General features: G+C 38.3%; 1 pseudogene; it reads right to left on the bottom strand.

Annotated features, from left to right (window-relative positions):
* Nucleotides 1–734: 734 nt before the first annotated feature.
* On the bottom strand, nt 735–20,093 carry LOC127420998 (kynurenine/alpha-aminoadipate aminotransferase, mitochondrial-like; annotated as a pseudogene).
* Between the last annotated feature and the right edge of the window lie 439 nt (nt 20,094–20,532).

Below are 20,532 nucleotides of genomic sequence, written 5' to 3'. Positions count from 1 at the left end.
ACCTTTGAAGCTCCAAAAATCACAAAGGCAGCATAAAATTATCCACACAACTCCAGTGGCTTAATCCATGTCTTCCGAAGCTATCAAATTCGTTTTGGGTAAGAACAGACCAAAATGTAACTCCTTTTTTCTATATTAATCTTGACATAAGCAGTCTCCTTGGCGATCATGACTTCAAGTTTGATTACTCTTCCGAGAGCAATCTAGAACTCTGAGTATGCATCAAGCACTAGGAAGTGTAATCAAGCTTGAAATCATGATCGTGCCTAGAGACTGCAATGGCAAGATTTACAGTCAAAGTTACATTTTGGTTAGTTCTAACACAAACTGATTGGATCACTTATGAAGACATTAATTAAACCACTGGAGTCATATGGATTTCTTCTGTGCTGCCTTTGTGTGCTATTTTCGTCCAAATTTTTGTCACTATTCACTTGCATTGTATGGACCTACAGAGCTGAGATATTCTTCTGAAAATCTTCTTTTGTGTTCTGCTGAAGAAAGAAAGTCATACACATCTGGGATGGCATCAGGGTGAGTAAATGAGAGAATTTTCATTTTTGGGTGAACTATCCCTTTAATGCTCAATAAACAATTAATTCCCTTAATATGCCTTATATAGTGTTATTACATTTTATTTCAAGTTCTATTCATCTGGTACCAAGTCAAAGGTAAAAAATATGGATTTGTCATGTAAAAAAGGCAGACATGACTGCCAACATCATTAGTGAGGATTAAGAATTTTCGGTTTGTCCTCGTAGCATGTGACAGCTGCATTTAGTTCATGATTTTGAGTGTCAAACACATATCGGACCATTAATTCATCCTTCCTGGGAATCAAGCACTCACATGGCATCCTTAATAAGATCAGATAGTCTTCTAAAAGCCTGTGGATAAAGAGGAAAGAGACATTTTAAAAGGTAAAATCTGATTTGTCACTTCAGAGAGACGGAAGGTGTTTTCATATGACTCGCTTTCACTTGCGGAATAAATTAAATAGTGGCCTGATGCGAGTAGCACATTTTACAATCGCATCAGCGGTAATTGAGAACTTCTGTTGTAGCGAGAGTCTGAATCTACGTCACTAGGCGGTTCAGTCAGTCGCAGCTCAGGACTGTATTGAGAGGATGGATGTTTTCAGATTTTCTGAAGGGTTGTTGAAGCTTATATTAGTTGTCATGCTTTAAAGGTTTTTTTGCCAGTGTGTGAACGGCTTGTAACGCAACTTAAAAAATGAGCTCTTCCCAGACTTCCTAGGTTACCTATTAAAGCCTGTTGACTGATTTTCATGCGAAGGGAGCGGGTCGCTTTTGCCAGGAAAATCCAAAGGATGTGACGTTTATGCACGCTCCTGAGAGCCTTGCCTCAGTGCTTCTCTTCCGCTATTCAACAGCGAAAACAAACTGCAACACTAGGTAACGTTATCTTAGAGATGGAATCCAGCCAACGTCCGGTTCCCAGCACAACACCGACTCCTACACAAACTCAGAGTAAGCCATAAAAAATTTATCTACTGAATCCTGTCTGGCTAAGCAGGAACGTGATCGTGGTCGAGCGAAAACTAGAGTGAACATCAGCAGGGCATTTGATTCCTGGAGGACCTTCGTTCGGTTTTGGGGATCAAAACCGACCCTGAATTGCCGTTCTTCTTATTGGACAGGTAAGCTTACATAATTGCAAAGCATGTGAAATATAGTGCCATAAGGATTGATCTGTGTAATTGAACTAATTTGATCTTGCCTGCTAACGCTGATGAATTGCAAGCTACCTTGCTTCGTAACTTTCAAATAATTTCAATGATCTTCTCTTTATACTAAAAGTCAGGTATACAGGATAAACGCTGGTTTCTTGATCGTAGTACAACATATGACATACAAAACATACAATAGTGCAACATAACAGTGCAACAGTAAACTGTCTGGTATAGTTCGGTAGTATGTAGCTGTGTGTGTGTATCAGTATGCTATGTTAGCTGATAAGTAGTTTTAGTTTAGTCTCAAAGTTTGTAGTAAAACAATCATAACTGTGTAATTTTAATTATGCTACCTCATCTGTCAGCATGATGCCAGTGAATCACGTTCAGTCTCTTTGTATATTACGTCATTGTTTTGGCCGATGTTCGCTGGAGTGTGTGCATGAGCACGAGCAACAGGTTACTGGCTGCAGTTCACTTAACGGCCACAGGTGTCATTAATAACAAGGGTTTCTGAATCTTACATACTGCACCTTTAATGAATCAAACATTACACATGGGATATTGTGTTTACCAATCACAATGTGTTTAATAGGCTACGTTTTCCGGTGAAGTTACTGTTACATGTGAACTAATATTCATGACTTCTGAGTATTTAAATACATTGCTGCAGTTTCGAGATGCCCTAATTGTGTGTGTGTGTGTGTGTTGTGTGTGTGTGTGTGTGTGTGTGTGTGTGTGTGTGTGTGCGTGCTGTTTTCTTTTACCCTAGTCGCAGAAATGCACAAGTTGTTGTCACTCTCCTTTGCCCTTTTAGCAGAAAGTGTGTTTACAATTTAAAATTGCATCTAAAAGCCACTATAGGTACAAGGTAGTTCCCCATGAATGTATGGTGGTGTGTGAATGGAGTGGTGGTGACGTAGTGGGCTAAAGTGTATAACTGGTAATCAGAAGGTTGCTGGGTTGATCCCCACAGCCACCACCATTGTGTCCTTGAGCAAGGAGCAATTAACTCCAGGTTGCCCTGGGGGGATTGTCCCTGTAATAAGTGCACTGTAAGTTGCTTTGGATAAAAGCGTCTGCCAAATGCATAAATGTAAATGAATGTATGCTCAGCTCAAGTTGTTTATAATGTACTGATTTATAGCACAGTAATGTACATATCAATTTGTTTAGTGTGCAACCACCTCTCTATTATAACTTAACTTCCAAAGAAACTATTAAGGAAACTGTTTATTATTGTAATTGTTATATTGCAAATTTCTGCATTTTATATTCATGATTAATAAAGTTAATATCATCCCCATAATTACTGAATCTTCTTTTTGTGTTTTTCATTTACAGTCTTTTAGTTTGCAGTGCACAGACCTACACTTGTAGTATAACGGTTCACTCGTATTGTTTACTGAGGCTGTAGATTGTAATATAAAAATAAATTATCATACCAGCCATATTACATTATATTATAAGAGTTTCACCCCTTAAATTGATATGTGTAGTACAATACAAACATTAACATGTGGTGGATAAAATAAAATTCATATTAAAATATGCAAATAAGAGTGTTGTTTATTTTCCTCAAAGCAAATAATATCGCTGTTATAAAGGTTTAAACGAATAGCATAATATCAACATGCAAATAGCATGTGATGGCTCTGCTGGTGACAATCTCCTCAAACCATGAGATTCATCCATGCCGAAGAGCAGTGCCGAAAGACTTTTCTCCACAAGTTGCTTGCAATTGTAGGTTTCAACCACAGGTGTCGCTACCAAAGTTCCATAGTGCAGCTTTGGCAATAACTATGAATAATTATTAACGATAAGACAGACCAACCGTGAGCTCTGAGGTTATAAACTGCTGGAATACGCTACTGTTAAAGCCATCCATTTGCGTTATTTAAATGTCATTTTTTTTAAACGTGCTTAATAGCGAAATTCCAGTTAAGGAACTACACTTCCCATGATCCAGCAGAGAAAGATCCACCAATCAGAGAATCACGGCCAACCAACCAAGTGCTGCAGTGACCGCCCACTTCCACCACACGCTGCTAATGAACCAAACGTGTTGGTCTCCCTACAATCTCAAATTATTTATATTTTGTACATATCCGATTTTTTTGCAATAAATGTTAAATGTATTGTCAACAATAGTCAATATTAAAAACAATTAATCAACAACATAAAATAAATATATTTCTGTTGTTTTTATTTCTAATACATCATTCACAGTGCTTCATGTCACTGTAGTTCATTCCCTTATGAAAGACAGTAAGTTCACAGTCTTGATTCTTTATCTTATTGTCTGGTTTTCAAATACTTCTCTGCTTCAAAGCAAAGTTTGTAATGTTGTGATTCACCCCAGAGCTGGTTGGTTTCGGTTCATGGCTTAGAACTCTTTTATAACTTTTATGAAATCCCATGGAAAAAATGAATGGGAAATACTTCCGGAACCCAGTCTGCTGAAAAAGTGGGCGTGCACTGTTGCGCTTTATAGAGTTTGACTTTAGCATGTTGCTAAGCTAATGCTGCAATCCTCTAATAAGGATCAAATATATAGTTATATTATATAATAAAATTAGGCAAATAATCAACTATTTCATTGACTTCTTACTGTCAATACTTTTTGGGATTAAATGAAATGTATAATCGATATTTCTCTCAACTTTCCTGCGAATGACACATGTGATTTGCCTTAGATTTATCCAAAAAGAAGGTATCTTAGAAGGCTGCAAATTATTGAACTTTTGGAACACCCCTTTGCTTTAGGAGCCTTTGATTACTTTAAATGCTGCCATTAGTACTAGTCACTAGTCTGGTGTGTAATGTTGTGCTTGTACCTCTTCAATCTGTTGAGGTGTTGAGAAAGAGAAGGCCGCTCTAACGACGGACACGGACACGGATCTGAGCTGTTGATGTTGAAAAATCCACCAGGAACCAGAAGAACCTATGGACAAATAGAGAGTATATTAACAAGAGTCCATTACTGCTGTCAGCAACCTTGACAACAAATTGAGTCCATGTTGTTCTTGCGGGTTACATTTTTGAGTCAGAACAGACTTAAGAACAAACTAATTACGTTAGCTTTAACATAGTTTTTTATTTTTATTTAGTATTCCCTTATTGGAAAACTGAAAATGCAGCATCAGAAGTTTATCTAGGATGCAGAAGTTTTTTGTGTTTTTTTTTTACTATATATGTAAAATATTTCTTACAGTATTTTTAAATGGTTTTATAATAATAATAATAATAATGATAATGATAATAAAGCACAATACAGTTTCTTGACTTGTATTTGTTTTGGTTTTTTTCATTTGACCTGCCATTGGTAAAAAGTTAATTTTGGGGATTTTGGGGGGATTTTCCCCCTTTTGGAAACCTACTTGGAAATATGTTTAATATACAATATATTTTTACTGTACCTAACTAGCACCATTTTATATCAACAGCTGAACTATCATTACTTATAATACTCCTCTATTATTGTCATTATACTGGCAAATATTCCAATGTCGTGCTAATCACTCTATCACTGCACAGAAAAAGTACATTTTGTCTTATCAGATGGCTTGTATTTTGCATTAATGCAAGTAAAATCTGTATTGTCGGTGGGTTGCATCTTGCATTAAAGCACATGAACCAGAGTGCCTTTCCTTAAGTTTTTGGTGCTAAGCATGAAATTAAATAAGTGGGTAGTTGATGTGTCCATGGACTTTTTAATCAACATTTTCCCAAGATTTTAGGTTTGAATTTTTATGAATGTATGAGTGAATCACAATCAGGTGTTTCAGTCCATCATTTCCATAACGTAAAACACAATTTATGAACTCTGATTTGGCAAAGAGCTCCAGTAAAGCTGTTGTACAATATTACTTCTGCACTTCAGTCACAGTGAGACATACAAATGACTTTGACTCACTAAAAGTGCTTGTAATACGTGACTATCTAAAAAAAAGTGCTTTTCTAGTGTGCATTTTGCATTTAGTACATTCAACCATTTACACATCACATTCAGCAAACAAGTCAAGCATTTGTGCTTCTTGTGCATTTGCATATGAGGGAGTTTAGCGTTAAATCAAGGCACCGCAAATGCTGTGTGTATAAACCTCTTTCTCCAGTGCTCTCTCCATTATAAGATGCTGTGTGTCTTTAATCCACAGGAACATACCGGCCATGGCGAGGATGCCACTCAGCAACATCTACAAAACAAACACACATGTAGGGTTTTACATTTGAAGAAGACAAATGTGAGTGGTGCTTGCCTATGCCAAACATGCAGCCATGTTGATGAAGGGATACTCAGTATTTTTAGTGCATTGCTATGTGTTATGGTTGGTTTCTGACTGGCCCAAGTCTTAAAAGCCCACCTCAAAGTCTGTGATATGTTGGCATATCTGACTCAGGTCTTTGTGATTTTTTTTATTTTTATTCTGTGGTGATTTGTTGCTATTATTTATCAAATTCTGTCCTCTGTGTAAACTCGATGTTTAATCATTATGCAATTTTAATCTCAGTTTGGTTGAAGAATAATGTAAAATTCATGTTTAAAAAAATCAAGTTTGAAAACAAAAAAATTCTGTGTTTGATGCAACAGTGTTTGGTCCAAGTTGATACGGTCACGCACATATACTGTAATCCAAAACATTTGGATGTCAGAAAAATATTTTGTGCAATACAAACAAATAACAAGTGGCATTGATTGCAGTAATGGACACAGGTTTTTACCTTTGAGCCATTTTTCTAATGAGGAGAGCATGGCATTCCTCTGAGATCTGTAAAACTCAATCACCCTGATGAAGAGGACAAACAACTGTCAAACACAAGCATCTCTGTTCAAATAATATCTGCTCATAGATAGAATACACACATCTGGCCAAAGAAAATAAGAGTTTATACAAGTTAAAAACAGCACACATCTGTCCATCCAATAAAGATATGGTCAATTTACAGTTTTGCAAATAATTGAATTTAAATCATTGATTAATTCACTCTAAGAAAAAAAAACTGCTCTCAGTTAATCTCATTAGCAAAAGCAGACTCAATTAGAACCATGACAGACCATGTCACTAGCAGATCGAACATCATTGCTATTCCTGTTCACTGTGGTGTTCAAATCCAATGACAGATCTATCTACTGTATACAGATAATCTAAAATTCTGTGTTAACTATGACAACTATGACCCCAAGTGTGTTCTTTTTACCCTATGGAAGTAAATAATAAATAAATAAATAAAAAGCAGGCTGAATTGCACTAATCGGAGAGAAACAAAATAAAACACAGTATTAACAGTGCTTGTGTTTTTTGAGGCAGCAATCTAATAATGCGGTATATTTAAGCTGTCTATATTTTCCACAAAATTTCATCATTAAAAATGCAATTAAAAAAATGTATCTTCCAAAATCACTCTTTCTATTATCTACAGATAATTTACGGTCACACTAAGTATTTACTGTGTAACTACATGTTGTGCTGCAAATTCTCACATTTGCTGCTACTGAGGTTGAGGTACGGTAGGTTTAGGAGTAAGGGTAGGGTTAGAATTAGGGGTTAGAGTTAGGTTTTGGGGTAAGGGTTGGGTTAGGGGTAAAGTTAACAGTATTACTACAAATGTAATTAAATGCAAGTACTTTAAACTTAATTAAAATGCAACAACATGAATGTACATAATAAGTACATTGTATCAAATGGTTAAGTGCATAGAAGACCACCTAATATAAAGTGGGTCCTAATTTTCTATTATATTTATTTTTATTATTTTTGTTATTCGACAGGTAATATTCTTTGGAAAATTAATAATTTAAGCTTTGGAAATTCGCTTCTAAAATTTCAGTGGTTCAAATTTGTTTGGAAATTCAACCTTGTGCATCCTGGCATTGCAGGAAAAGCAGTAGAGTGCCGATGCACAATCTTCACTTGCTGCTACCTGCTTCTCCAGTAGATGGTGCAATCATGTGCTGATGAAGACCAAGAGCAACAGGGAGAGGTCCTCATCAAATAAACTGTGTGTCATCACATTCAGCTCCAATTAGAAGCCTTATTGAACAACCACTTGTATTGTTGTCAGTGAACAGAAGACAGTTTTTATGAATCAATTAAACTAACTTAGTTGAACTTGACAATGAAGTAATTTTGAACTGTTTCTTCAGTGTTTCTCCTTTAAAGCAACTGTTTCTTGATCTTTTAAGAGATTAAAAGAAGTGTTTCTTGCTTTAATTAATTAAAGCAGTACTTCCAGCCAAGAGTAAAATTACTCAAAAATTACTCCGGAGTTATATCCGGAGTGTAATGACTGGAGAAGCCTTCACTGGCAACCAAATGTATATAATAAGATAAATGGCAGTCTGAGTTTGATTTTTTTTTTTTTGTCCTCATCTGATTTGAATGTGTTGTAAATAAATAAATATGTAAAAACAATTATGAAATGGTCATGATGTCTGCAACTACATTATGCTTAAAATACACAATGAACATGCTAAAAAACAATAACATTTAAATAAAATTATATGTAAAACAGTCTCTTCAGATTTGAGTTGTGAACATTAATTACTAGCCGGAATAGGTTATATTTCCAACTGCATTTGAACCACTGTAATTTTAGAGGTGAATTTTCAAAGTGAAATATAATGGACAGAATATTAGCTGTCAAATAATAAAGACAACATTTTAAGTAGTTCTAATAGTTCTCTGATTACCTTTATGATCTTTAACATAGGGCTACACAAATAATACAAAATAAATACATTGAGATTATGATTACAGTTGCCGTTATTAAATAATTGTGTTGATTACAGCATTCTGTTTAGGTCTAATTATGAAGGAACATTGCCTGACACTCAAAAAGAAGCTTTAGAACTGAAGCAAAAAGCAGTTTCACTAAATGTTGCACTGCTCGCTTGAATGAAATGTAAACAGCATAATACACAATATTCTCTGAAAGCAAGCAAAACAACCAAACTAGAATGCTCCCATCATAATCAGCTAGGTGTAGACTCATTTTAAATAGGAGATTTATTCTCTAATGTAGACAGTTCCATTGATTATCAAAGAAAATATTTGACAACTGATTTATTAAAATCGTGTAGCCCTAGTTTAACATCAGATCATATTTTTTTTCTACTTACCCATCAATGTGGTTAAAGAAGCCATCTTGACCCCAACTATACAGCAGCTGAGAGACCATTAACTGAAGACACAAAGAGCAGAGCTGAAATTTCCATCTGATACCTTATATTGGCAGCACATTATTTTATATAGATAAACATTTCTGTACGTTGATACAAAGTACATATGCCATAGAATGTTCACAGATCAACCAAAGCAAATTGTGCACCAACCTGGAAAACACAAGCAAAATCACAAGCTCCAATCAGACTGCCTGAATTCATACGTAACTTCTAGGAGCCAGGGTGCACAAATTTTTAGCAGTCTATCTAGAATCAAAGTCATGATTACAAGGTACCAGGTTGCTACAATGAGTGGTTGTGAGGAAGTACAAATTAATTTGCCAATGTTTGCAAGGTTAGTGGTGCCAAAGCTTAGAAAGATATTTAGAGGTTTTTTTTAGGTGCTCAGTAGCAAGTAAACTAGATATCCACAAGCAGAACTCTATATTTCACTGTGATTTCTGAGTGATATCTGAGAAATATTTAGTGTTTATTATCCCTCCATGGATTGCCAATTTACCTTGGTGGTAGGGTTTGAACACCGCAGTAACCCTGGGAGCTGTGTTGTCTGGAGCATTAGCTCCTGGTCAGGCCTCCCAAGGCAAACTGGTCCCAAGCGAGAGGTCACACAAAGAACGATCCAAAAACCCCCTGGTAAGAAAGATACCTCATCCACATCAGGGAAACCGGGGCACTCTCCTGGAGCCAGGCCTTGGAGAGGAGCCCGTAAGCAAGCTTCTGGTGGCTGGGCTTTGACTTATGAAGCCCATTAGGACTTAGCTTGAAAAAAATTACATGGGGCAGCCTCCTTGTGGACTCAATGAGGTAAGTAGGGGACTGGTACAATGCACAGCGGGCAGCAGGAGAGAGGCGTAGAGTGAATTTAGGGATTGTCACAAGCCCCAGGCTCAGCACGAGGGACTTGAAAGTGTTTTGTTATTGGACTACTGTGCTAGTCATGGATTGGCCATAACAAACACCATGTTTGAACATAAGGTTTTTCATAAGTGTACTTGGTTAGCTGTCAACTGATTGCAACCTGGTGATGAGCTGAATCAGATGGTGGAGGGAGGCTGCCAGACGGACCTGGCAAACCTAAAAGGATTGTGAAGGTGAACTGAAAACATTTAGCAGAGGCTCCTGTCTAGAAGATCTTCAACTACCACCTCTGGAGGACGTTTTCCCACATCCTGAGGGAGCATGGGACATGGAGTCTGAGTGGAACCTGTTTAAAGCCACCATCACTGAAGCAGCTGCTGAGAGCTGTGGCTTGGTTCCTGCTGTGGCAGCAACCCAAGAACACGTTGGTGGACACCAGAGGTGAAGGAAGCTGTTAGGGGTAGGGTGTGCTAAGAGAGTGTGGAGTACCGCTTCCACTGCTCCATGCCATCTGGTCCCTGTATAACCGGCACGAGAGTTGTGCCCGCATTTTTGGCAGTAAATCATGCTTGTTTCCAGTGGGTGTTGGACTCAGCCAAGGCTATCTCTTGTCGCACCATCTTGTTTGTGATATTCATGGACAGGATTTCAAAGCGCTGCTGAGGGCCGAAGTGTTTCTAGTTTGGGGGCCTCAGGATTACATCTCTGCTATTTGCAGATAATGTTGTCCTGTTGGCATCATCACACTGTGACCTCCAGCGCTGCGGCGGTTTGCAGTTGAGAGGCTGGGATGGGAGTCAGCACTTCTCATCTGAGGCCATGATTCTCTGTTGGAAAAGGGTGGATTGTCCTCTCCGGCTAGGGAGTGAGCTGCTTCCCCAAGTAGAGGAGTTTAAGTAACTTGAGGTCTTGTTCATGAGTGAGGGTATAACTATTAATGCCACCATTGTGATGAACTATGGTGGTGAAGAGGAAGCTGAACCTAAAAGTGAAGCCTTCAATTTGCCAGTCAATCTACGTTCTATCCCTCACCCATGGTAATGAGCTTTGGCTAGTGAACAAAATAATAAGACCGCAGACATAAGCGGCTGAAATTAGATTTCTTCACAGCGTGGCTGGGCTCACCCTAAAGGATAGGGTGTGAAACTCAGACATCCGGGAGGGGTTTGGTGTACAGCTGCTTCTCCTCCTCGTTGAAAGGAGCTAGTTGAGGTGGTTCCCCTGTGCAGACACAGAACATGCTGGAGGGATTATATTGCTCAGCTGGCCTGTGCCTTGGGATCCCCCAGGAGGAGCTGGAGGATGTGGTTGGGAATGAAACTTGACTCGGTGACTATCCTAGCACACCAGACAGAGGAGCGCACAGTCCATTTTCTGTTGCTTAAACACCTTTAAGCTTGGGTAGGCATTTCTGTTTAAACTCTTTTAACGGTCCCTGGGTCTTAAGGCCTCTGCAGCAGTGGTTACCCCGCTGGGGCTATTACAAATGAGGCCCCTCCAGTGCTGGCTCAAATCAAAGGTACCTTGTGACTATTGGCAACATGGCCGCTTATGCCTTGTGGTATCACACCACTGTCTAGCCACATTAACCATTTGGAAAACGCAGACGTTTTACCAAATGGGCGTAGCACTCGGCCAAGTGACCAGATGCAAAGTAGTCATGACGGATACCTCCAACACAGGCTGGGGATCCCTGTGCAACAGATGTCCGGCTTATGGCGCCTGGACAGGCGCACATCTGACCTCGTACATAAATTGTTTAGAACTACTTGCTGTATTTCTAGCTTTGAGAGCTTTACAGCCAGGCATCCAGGGCTTTAACATCCTGGTTTAACATCAGACAACACAGCGATTGTGGCATACATAAACTGCCAAGGGTAAATTATATTGCATCCAATGTTGAACTTGGCACACCAGCTCCTCCTCTAGAGGCATCTCCTGTCCAATTGTGTGACGCACGTCCCTGGTCACCTGAACAGGGGTAAAGGAGACTTCATCCTCTGAGGGTTCTGATGATATAGGATCAGCTCAGGGAAGCCGAGTTAGATCTATTTGCCTTCCTGAAAACCACAAACTGTCACCTGTTGTACTCTCTGATTCATGCTCAGTTGGGCTCTGATGCTCTAGCTCACAAATGGCCAGCGGGATGCAACTATGTGTTCCCTCCTGTCTACTTACTTCACAATGTGCTGCGCCCTGGTTTCCAGAACTAATGGATCTCTTGGATGCCCCCCTTGGAGGATTCCACTGAGCAGAAACTAATACCTCTTTATGCCTCTTAAGTGGGGGGGACAATTTGGCACCAACAGCCAGAACTGTTGAAACTTCATGTCTGGCCCCTGAATGGTGTCCGTCTGACAAGAAAGGGTTGTCGCAGCCAGTGCTTGACACCATATTACAGGCCAGAGGCCCTTTGACAAGAATTGTATTAACCTTAAAATGGCAAGTTTTCACTGATTGGTGTTCCTCTCGAGGTGCGGACCCTGTAAATTGCACCATGCAGTCTATACTTCAGTTTTTGAAAGAGCATTTAGATGCACGTCTTACACACTATGCTTAAAGTGTATGTCGCTGCGCTAGCGACTGCACACGTTCCCCTGGGTGCTTTTTCAATATGCAGATATCCCTTGATTATAATATTTTTTCATGGCGTGAAGTGGCTGAGACGTCTAGCCCCTTAAAAGCACTCAAGGGCCCCTCGTTTGAGCCATTGGCTACAGTGAGCTTGCGCGTACACTTATTAAAGACTGCGCTGCTCCTCTCTTTGGCATCAGTAAAGTGTGTAGAGGGCCTTCAAACGTTTGCAGTCGATGACTCTTGTTTAGAGTTTGGACCAGGTTTGTCAAAAGCCATTCTCAAACTCAGGAAGGGATATGTGCCCAAAATTTTAACCACTCCCTTCAGAGCTAAGTTTATTACCCTTCAAGCTTTCTCTGCTCCTCCTTTTGCTTCGGATGAGGCAGAGAAGTTGCACACACTATGTCCTGTAAGGGCACTGTGTGCATATTTTGATCATAGGGGTCAAGTGAGACATCAGTCCTTTGTCTGTGTTGCAGGTTGCTTAAAAGGTTTGGCCATTTCCAAACAAAGGCTCTCCCATTGAATCGTGGATGTCATTGCACTTGCATATGAATTGCAAGGCATGCAGTGCCCTATTGAAGTTAAAGCTCACTCCACTAGAGGCTGGCCTCTTCTTGGGCATGGTCTAATGGTGTTTCTCTAGAGGACATCTGTCTAGCTGTGGGCTGGGCTACTCCTAGCACTTTTGCTAGGTTTTATAATCTGGATGTCACATCTCTCACTTCCCAAGTGCTTACTGTGAAGGAGGATTAGCCTTTAAATTCCACTGATGTACTAACCAGTATACTTCAATGTGGTCATTTCATGGCTGTGACCAGCGGTAATCTATATTAAATTTCACTACTCATCTGGCTAGTGACTTTATACTTTTATTCACTGGCAGTCTTGTGATGCCCTGTATAGCCCTGCCATACTGAATTGACATAATCTGTGGTGTTTCGCTACCCGGATTGGCTAGCTGTCGCTGTCGATACTGTCGCACGTATCCATCTTATCAGTTGCTCTTGTTCCTTCATATTATGATACGAAGAGAAGGCTCTGTATGTGCTTTTTAACTACCCTATCAGCTAGTAGGAATTGTTTGTGCATGTGAATAAGTAGCCCAGCGTGATGGTATACATTTTCCCATAGCACCAGCTACCTGACGCAGCATCGAGAGAGTGACTTGAAAGGGAACGGTAAGGTTATGATTGTAACTCTGGTTCCCTGAAAAGAGGGAACAGGATGCTGAGTACACTGGCTGCGGTACTGAATTCTGGCCAAGCACATGCATTAGCATAGAGAATGTTTCTGGATGAAGAACAGATTTGAAAGATGTCTGACCTGTGTGAAGGTGCTGGTGTGCATTGTAGAGGCCTGTACATGCAGCACCACTCTGTCCACTAACGGCTTCGGACCAGTGACGAATCCTATCCTTAACCTGCCAACAGAGAAACACACATTACACTGTTTTTACTAAATAAACACAAGGAAGAATTAGATTTTCGTTTATATGCACCAATTTAACAATAGATAGTAATAAACCTACAATTGAACCTACAGATGTAATTAAAGCTGCACTGCAGAAGATTTTTTTTTGGTTAAAAATGAACAAAATGCCATTATTGATTGAGTACATAAAAAAACAGTGTTCAAAACAATGTCCTTACCTTACCCCGATTCACTAGGGTAAGCCTACAAAAATTTGTTATATTTTGAGCTATCAGGTCGGATTTGGGCGCAAAATCACAGGCTTATGTCGTTCATCCTTACGTCATTACATCATGTCCGTAAACACAGAAAAGAAGTACCAGCTGTCAATGGCTTACAGTTGGGGAAACAACGTTGTTCAGTTCAGTCAGTCACTGTCACACAGTTCAGGATAGCATCGCTGCAGTCTGAATGGATGTTTCTCTGTTAACTGTTTGGCTAAGTTCTTTACTCGCTATAATGCTTGGATACAGTGTTTTATAGTAGGGTTGTTGAAGCTTATATTGATTGTAATGCTCATATGAATCAAACAATACTCGTGTGTTAACCAATCACGATGTATCTACATTGTCTGGTGAAGTTACTGTAACATGTTTACTAATATTTATGACTTCAGAGTATTATATAACATTGCTGTAGTTTCCAGGTTTCCTAAGAGTGTGTGTGCTGCTGCTTTCTCATTTCTTTTGCCCCAGTCACAGAAATGCACAAGTTATCACTTATGTCCTTCTAGCAGACTGTCTGTTTACAAATCTGTTTAAAAGCCACTATAGGTACAAGTTAATACAAGGTAGTTGCCCAAGAAATGTATTATCATCTCAAGTTGTTTGAAATGTACCGATTTCATAGCACAGTAATGTACATATACATTTTTTAATGTGTAACCATTTATCTATTACAAATTTACTGTTAAAGAAATTATTAATTAAATGTATTATTGTAATTTTTATATAGCATATTTCTGCATATTACTTTCATGTATAATAAAGTATGTTTCATCCACATCATTAGTGAATCCTCGTTTTATGATTTTAGTTCACAGTGTTATTGTATGCAGTGCATAGACGTACTACTCTAATATTACGGTTTTACTTGCATTAACAACTAAGGCTGTGCAATATAATCTAAAATAATCAAGTATTCCATTGAACTCATAGCAGCCATGTCATGAATTTCACCTCTTAAATCGATAAGTGTAGTACAATACAAACATTAACAGAAGATAAAACTCTTGAATAATCATATTAAAATATACTGGTAACTGGTGGTGATTGAGGAGAGTCCACTGTTCTCTGTCAGAAAAGTGCTATAAATGTAACATTTATTAATTCAAAATATGTAAATACGAGTGTTGTTTATCTTTTTCAAAGCAAGAAATATTTCGGTTTTAAATGTTTAATAGAATAACATCTTTTCAGCATGTAAATAGAACATTATGACTCCGGCTCTGAATGTCTCCCAGCAATGATCACACACAGGCAATGTCCACATAAGCTCAAATCATTAGATCCATTCGCGCAGAAGAGCAGTGCCAAAACACAACTCACGTAAAATGTTCTTCCGCCAATTGCTTGAAATTTGAAGTTTCAACCACAGATGTCGCTAGAGAGCACAAAGATCCGTAGTGCAGCTTTAAGCAAATAAAAAACAAATATATGAATTATGTCATAATTTTGTAAATAATGACAGAAAAGCATCAAAGTGTCAGTTGAATTTCATTGAAATGAATCGAACTCTAATGGTATTAGTATGGTGCCACAAAACCATGGTAACACCTTGGTACATTTTTATAAGTGAAAGCCAGCATATCACTTGGCATTTCCATACACTTCCCTTGCACAAGCCTCAATCCCTAAGGAAGTCACACACTGATTTCTTCGTACCGCCACTCCCTTGAGTCAATAATACTGAGACCACCTTAGGTAAAAATGCTTCCACAAAGCACTCAACCATGATAATGACAGCTGTGTCAAATGACAAAAGCACTACTGTTTGAGTTGATCTAGTGACTAACGTTTGAACCACAAAAATACTTTCAACAGCACCCACCCCGATGACAGAATTTTAGAGAACGAATCTGTTCGGACGCGTCCATCAACGTCCATAGAGAGGAACGTGGCCCATGGCTAGACAAGAGCAGAATAAAAAAAAAAATACAAAAAGAGAAGAGCAGAGCTTTGAGTATTGACTTTGCATGGGTTTATCTTATCACTAGAGCAATAGAGAGGCTATCAGACAGGTCAGGTAGATGACCACTATTACCAGCTCATCAATCACTCAATGCAAACCGATTCTGTAAACAAATCAGTGCAACCTACTTTTTGGAACTGAAGGAAACAATAGGGGTCATCCTCTATGATAAGTATATCATATTTCCTGGCAAGCTGCAAAAGAAAACATAAGCACGAGAAATATAAATTCTGTCAAATGTATCCAAATGTTTGACAGGTAGTTTACTTGCATGTACTGTTTCAGGCCTTAGAGACGAATTACAGTTGAGCAAATGCTCTAAATGACACCGTTCAGATAAAATAACACACATCCAATAGACGTCTGGGCATATGCATCGTATGCATACAGTGTGTAAACACTTCTTACTTCATACACTTCCTGTTTCCTCTCTAAAGTCATGGATGCTCCTGTCGTATTGCCTCCGTTGGGAATGGTGTACAGAACTCTTGGTACGGTACTACCCAGCCTTTGTGCATCTACCAGGTCCCAGTGGGCCAGAACCTTCCTGAGATCCTCTGGGATCATTCCAAACTGATCACTCGGCACGTTAATGATGTTGCAGCCCAGCGGTTGAAGCTGTTGGTAATAATTAAACATTTTAAACTTGTTCCTTCAATTAAGCAATAAAAACAGCTAAATTGAAGGAACATGTTTAAAATTTTTAATTTTGAATTTGTACATGTGCAAATGTGGTTCATCTGTTTCCTTACTGCTGCCAGCGTTCCTGAGTATGTAGGCGCATCAAGGAGGACATTGTCACCAGGATTGACAAGCATCTCAAATATCTGGTGAACAGAATGCCGGATAAATAAGGGGTTTTCCTCTCATTGCATTCACATAAATGAGCTTACTGAGGGGACCTTACTATTATGGCAGTAGTATCAAGCATACTGTAATTGTCAGTTTGTAAAACCTATGGAACAGAATGACTGAATGCCACACGTTATGTTACAGTATGTGACTGCAAGCACTTCTTCTGGTCAGCTGGCAAAAACAAAACCCGTTTAATAGAGATACATGATTCTTTTGGTGACTATCGGTATCGCCCATGAACAGTGTACCCCGCATTATCAATATCAGTCTGATTAAAGGGATAGTTCACCAAAAAATGAAAATTCTCTTGTCATTTCTCATTACCCTCATGTCATCCCAGATGTGTATGACTTTCTTTCTTGTGCAGAACACAAAGATTTTTAGAAGAATATCTCAGCTCTGTAGGTCCATATAATGCAAGTGGATGTTGACCAAAATTGTGAAGCTTAAAAAAGCACATAAAGGTAGCATAAAAGTAATCCATATGACTCCAGTGGTTAAATCCATATCTTCAGTAGCAATATGATAAGTGTGGGTGAGAAACAGATCAATATTTAAGTCCTTTTTTACTATAAATTCTCCTTGCCCAGTAGGTGGCGATATGCACAAAGAACACGAATTGCCAAAAACAAAAGAAGAAGAATGTGAAAGTAGAGATTTATGGTACAAAAAAGGACTTAAATATTGAACTGTTTCTCACCCACACCTATCATATCACTTCTGAAGACATGGGTTAAACCACTGGAGTCTTGTGGATTACTTTTAAGCTGCCTTTATGTGCTTTTTGGACTTTAAAAGTTTTGGACCCTGTTGACTTACATTGAATAGACCTACAGAGCTAAGATGGCGTACTTTGCAGAGCCCCTCTTGACTGTCCGTGGTGACGCACACCTCCATCTGCCCTCTCTCTGAGCTGTAGCTGACTGTAGGCGGATTGTGGAGATTCTTCTGAAGATCCTTCATCCATGACACCAGCTCTGGAATTCTAAGACCACACAGACACACACAGAGGATGTGAACAAAGCATAAGTTTCCAAATACCTTTATTTAGCTAGATATGATGACTCTTATTTAATGCCATTCAATAGTGCTGTTGATTTTGGGTTGGTGAAGCCTAGTGGCTTATGATCTGGCAACTTAAAGGCTGTAGGTTTAAACCCTGCAAGAAGAACACCATTGTGCCCTTGAGCAAGACACTTAAAAGGGACAGTTCACCCATCATCTAATCACCCTCATGCTGCTCGAAACCTGGATGACTGTTAGTGAAAAATGATTTCAATTTCTGTCTGTTGCTCAAGCAAATCTTTTTAATATCTTCAGAAGACTTGGAACATAGCACACTTTCTTGTTCCAAGGGAAATTAAATGAGAAATTGGTAATTTATTAGGTTGCACTTCATATTCTTAGGCTTATCTGGGTCCTGTCCATAAAATCATATTCACCAACATAAGAAAAGATAAACGCCCCAAGTGCTAAAGCCTATACTGATATCTAGAGAGCAGTGTGACTGATATAATATTAATATGAATATATTATACAATTCAATTGGCTTTATATATGAAACACAAGCAGAACAAGTTTGAAAATTGAACATAAATCCATTCTTACATATACTGTCCCATAGAATTCAATGGGACAGCTTACTTAAGAATACATTTATGAGCAATTTACACACAAATTTGTTCTGCCATGTTAATGAATTGGGCCAATTTAGAGCAAATGAGATGTACACAAAAATTTTGAAAATTAGACCCGAAAATTGTTTTTGACAAACATTATGTCTTTAGTGACCCGGCACGTATATCTATCACAAATTAATCTACAAAATGCCCAGATAGTGCAAAACATTTCTAAGCATTTTCAAGACAATTAGAGTATAATAGAATAAAATAAATGTTGTTATTTTAATGTTTTTATTATTCCTATATCAAAGAGATAATGCACTAATGATAGCACATGATTTATTATGCTAAAATTATGAGACACAACTGGCTGTCAAACACATGTTGAGTGCATATGCTGCACTTAAGCATTGACGTGCAACTTAAGGGAATATTCCGAATTCAATGCAAGTTAAGCTCAATCGACAGCATTTGTGGCATAATATTGATTACCACACAAATTTATTTTTATTTACCCCACCTTTTTCTATAAAAAAAGCAAAAACCAAGGTAACAGTAAAGCACTTACAATGGAAGTGAATGGGGCCAATTTATAAACGTTAAAATACTCACTGTTTCAAAAGTATAGCCACAAGTCATAAATAATATGCATAGAAACGTGATTTTAGTGTGATAAAATCGCTTACTAACCTATTCTGTGTAAAGTTACAGCCAATTTTACAACTTCGTTGCCATGACGATGTAATGTCAACAAACCTTAAAATGACTCTAAAAATTACATTTAAACAACTTTACAGCTCAAATACAGAATTTGCAGAAAAAAAAAATAGAATTCTGTATATCTTCATTCTCCATACTTCTCCCCAAAAAGCAAACTAAGTGGCTCACAATATAAACTCAGATCTGTAGTTTATAGAGTGTGTTTTCTACCCGAATGAGCCGGAGTACTGCAGCGCTCTCTTCATCACAGTCTCATCAAACACCACAGCTTCTCCACCCTTCACTTTAATGCTGGCTGACTGGAAGGGGTATGTGTTGGGATTTGGAGCACCTCCAGCCAGAGAGATTAGAGATGGAGGAGATCTCTGCTGCAGCTCCGCTGGTTAATAATTAGATCTGTGTCAGTTCTTATTAAAGGGATAGTTAACAAACAAAATTCCTTAAATTTCTGTCATCATTTGCTCATCCTCATGTTGTTCCAAATCTCTTTGGCTTCAGTTCTTTTAATTATTTTGTGGACCACAAAAGGAGAAATACTGTTATGTTAGTAAGTTAGTAAGACATGTTTGGGGCTGACAGCCTCAGTCACCATTCACTTCTGTTGAATGGAAAAAAATATGCAATGTAAGTGAATGGTGACTGAGACATTCTGCCAAATATCTCTTTTAGTGTTCTATGGAAAAAAGAAAACAAAAGAGCCAGGTTTGGAAAGATAGGGGGTTAAGTACATGATGACAGAATTGCTATTTTTGGTGAACTATCCCTTTAAGATATATCTCAGAGAGGCAATTTCAATAGTGACAAATTATAAAATAATAACAAAATAATAATAAAACTCAAGAGATTTTATACGTACTCAATATCTGAATAGGCGATGATTTTCGTGCTGCACTAACGCTGTCAAAAAGCAAGCGTAATTCATGTTTCTGATGGGATACAAATTTAAATGTACTTTTATAAACAAAGAAAAGTGAGTTTTTCTGAGGCATGAAATATAGTCCTAAAGGAATGCTAATGGACTTTCTATCATAATTTGCATTAAAGATTAAACAAGGATATAACTTAATTAAGTAAAATATTGATTAGCTGATTCCTATAGGCTTTCCAAACTACGCTTAAGCTTACCCTGGGTCAAAGTCTTTTTTAACCCAATTAAAGACACTTTTAGCCCTGGGTTTAGCAACGCAATCGCTTTTTTGGTGCGATTTGGTCCAAAATGTTGAAGCACCAAAAAGCATATAAAGGCAGCATAAAAGTAATCCATACAACTCCAGTGGTTTAATCCATGTCTTCTGAAGCGGTCTAGCAACCAAAATGTAACTCCTTTTTCATTATAAATCTTGACAGCAGTCTCCTTGGCG

This window comes from Myxocyprinus asiaticus, chromosome 1 (assembly GCF_019703515.2).
Source record: "Myxocyprinus asiaticus isolate MX2 ecotype Aquarium Trade chromosome 1, UBuf_Myxa_2, whole genome shotgun sequence".
Classification (NCBI taxonomy): domain Eukaryota; kingdom Metazoa; phylum Chordata; class Actinopteri; order Cypriniformes; family Catostomidae; genus Myxocyprinus; species Myxocyprinus asiaticus.
The sequence above is the reverse complement of the archived record's forward strand: the minus strand, read 5'-3'. Positions and strand labels throughout refer to the sequence as shown.